Source organism: Leptodactylus fuscus, unplaced genomic scaffold, assembly GCF_031893055.1.
Source record: "Leptodactylus fuscus isolate aLepFus1 unplaced genomic scaffold, aLepFus1.hap2 HAP2_SCAFFOLD_375, whole genome shotgun sequence".
Lineage (NCBI taxonomy): Eukaryota > Metazoa > Chordata > Amphibia > Anura > Leptodactylidae > Leptodactylus > Leptodactylus fuscus.
The window spans coordinates 92,115-95,759 of record NW_027440398.1 but is presented as its reverse complement, the minus strand read 5'-3'; positions in this window follow the sequence as shown (position 1 = coordinate 95,759).

Here is a 3,645-nt window from a genome sequence, read left to right as displayed (position 1 = left end):
CCTATATATATATTATGTTTCTCTTGTATTTCCTCCTATATATATGGTTCCTCTTGTATTTCCTCCTATATATATTATGCTCCTCTTGTATTTCCTCCTATATATATATTACATTCCTCTTGTATTTCCTCCTATATATATTATGTTCCTCTTGTATTTCCTCCTATATATATTATGATCCTCTTGTATTTCCTCCTATATATATTATGTTCCTCTTGTATTTCCTCCTATATATATATTATGTTCCTCTTGTATTTCCTCCTATATATATTATGTTCCTCTTGTATTTCCTCCTATATATATTATGTTCCTCTTGTATTTCCTCCTATATATATATTATGTTCCTCTTGTATTGCCTCCTATATATATTATGTTCCTCTTGTATTTCCTCCTATATATATTATGCTCCTCTTGTATTTCCTCCTATATATATTATGTTCCTCTTGTATTTCCTCCTATGTATATTATGTTCCTCTTGTATTTCCTCCTATATATATATTATGTTCCTCTTGTATTTCGTCCTATATATATTATGTTCCTCTTGTATTTCCTCCTATATATATTATGCTCCTCTTGTATTTCCTCCTATATATATTATGTTCCTCTTGTATTTCCTCTTATATATATATTATGTTCCTCTTGTATTTCCTCTTATATATATATTATGTTCCTCTTGTATTTCCTCCTATATATATATTATGCTCCTCTTGTATTTCCTCCCATATATATTATGTTCCTCTTGTATTTCCTCCTATATATATATTACATTCCTCTTGTATTTCCTCCTATATATATTATGCTCCTCTTGTATTTCCTCCTATATATATATTACATTCCTCTTGTATTTCCTCCTATATATATTACATTCCTCTTGTATTTCCTCCTATATATATTATGTTCCTCTTGTATTTCCTCCTATATATATTATGTTCCTCTTGTATTGCCTCCTCTATATATATTATGTTCCTCTTGTATTTCCTCCTATATATATTATGCTCCTCTTGTATTTCCTCCTATATATATTATGTTCCTCTTGTATTTCCTCCTATATATATATTACATTCCTCTTGTATTTCCTCCAATATATATTATGTTCCTCTTGTATTTCCTCCTATATATATTATGTTCCTCTTGTATTTCCTCCTATATATATTATGTTCCTCTTGTATTTCCTCCTATATATATTATGTTCCTCTTGTATTTCCTCCTATATATAATGTTCCTCTTGTATTTCCTCCTATATATATTACGTTCCTCTTGTATTTCCTCCTATATATAATGTTCCTCTTCTATTTCCTCCTATATATATTATGTTCCTCTTGTATTTCCTCCTATGTATATTATGTTCCTCTTGTATTTCCTCCTATGTATATTATGCTCCTCTTGTATTTCCTCCTATATATATTATGTTCCTCTTGTATTTCCTCCTATATATATTATGTTCCTCTTGTATTTCCTCCTATATATATTATGTTTCTCTTGTATTTCCTCCTATATATATTATGCTCCTCTTGTATTTCCTCCTATATATATTATGTTCCTCTTGTATTTCCTCCTATATATATTATGTTCCTCTTGTATTTCCTCCTATATATATATTATGTTCCTCTTGTATTGCCTCCTATATATATTATGTTCCTCTTGTATTGCCTCCTATATATATATTATGTTCCTCTTGTATTTCGTCCTATATATATTATGTTCCTCTTGTATTTCCTCCTATATATATTATGTTCCTCTTGTATTGCCTCCTATATATATTATGTTCCTCTTGTATTTCCTCCTATATATATATTATGTTCCTCTTGTATTTCCTCCTATATATATTATGTTCCTCTTGTATTTCCTCCTATATATATATTATGTTCCTCTTGTATTTCCTCCTATATATATTATGTTCCTCTTGTATTTCCTCCTATATATATTATGTTCCTCTTGTATTTCCTCCTATATATATTATGTTCCTCTTGTATTTCCTCCTATATATATTATGTTCCTCTTGTATTTCCTCCTATATATAATGTTCCTCTTGTATTTCCTCCTATATATATTACGTTCCTCTTGTATTTCCTCCTATATATAATGTTCCTCTTCTATTTCCTCCTATATATATTATGTTCCTCTTGTATTTCCTCCTATGTATATTATGTTCCTCTTGTATTTCCTCCTATGTATATTATGCTCCTCTTGTATTTCCTCCTATATATATTATGTTCCTCTTGTATTTCCTCCTATATATATTATGTTCCTCTTGTATTTCCTCCTATATATATTATGTTTCTCTTGTATTTCCTCCTATATATATTATGCTCCTCTTGTATTTCCTCCTATATATATTATGTTCCTCTTGTATTTCCTCCTATATATATTATGTTCCTCTTGTATTTCCTCCTATATATATATTATGTTCCTCTTGTATTGCCTCCTATATATATTATGTTCCTCTTGTATTGCCTCCTATATATATATTATGTTCCTCTTGTATTTCGTCCTATATATATTATGTTCCTCTTGTATTTCCTCCTATATATATTATGTTCCTCTTGTATTGCCTCCTATATATATTATGTTCCTCTTGTATTTCCTCCTATATATATATTATGTTCCTCTTGTATTTCCTCCTATATATATTATGTTCCTCTTGTATTTCCTCCTATATATATATTATGTTCCTCTTGTATTTCCTCCTATATATATTATGTTTCTCTTGTATTTCCTCCTATATATATTATGTTCCTCTTGTATTTCCTCCTATATATATATTATGTTCCTCTTGTATTTCGTCCTATATATATTATGTTCCTCTTGTATTTCCTCCTATATATATTATGCTCATCTTGTATTGCCTCCTATATATATTATGTTCCTCTTGTATTTCCTCCTATATATATTATGCTCCTCTTGTATTTCCTCCTATATATATTATGTTCCTCTTGTATTTCCTCCTATATATATTATGCTCCTCTTGTATTTCCTCCTATATATATTATGTTCCTCTTGTATTTCCTCCTATGTATATTATGTTCCTCTTGTATTTCCTCCTATATATATTATGTTCCTCTTGTATTTCGTCCTATATATATATATATTATGTTCCTCTTGTATTTCCTCCTATATATATTATGCTCCTCTTGTATTTCCTCCTATATATATTATGTTCCTCTTGTATTTCCTCCTATATATATTATGCTCCTCTTGTATTTCCTCCTATATATATTATGTTCCTCTTGTATTTCCTCCTATATATAATCTTCCTCTTGTATTTCCTCCTATATATATTATGCTCCTCTTGTATTTCCTCCTATATATATATTATGTTCCTCTTGTATTTCCTCCTATATATATTATGCTCCTCTTGTATTTCCTCCTATATATATTATGTTCCTCTTGTATTTCCTCCTATATATATATTACATTCCTCTTGTATTTCCTCCTATATATATTATGTTCCTATTGTATTTCCTCCTATATATATTATGTTCCTCTTGTATTGCCTCCTATATATATTATGTTCCTCTTGTATTTCCTCCTATATATATTATGTTCCTCTTGTATTGCCTCCTATATATATTATGTTCCTCTTGTATTTCCTCCTATATATATTATGTTCCTCTTGTATTTCCTCCTATATACATATTACATTCC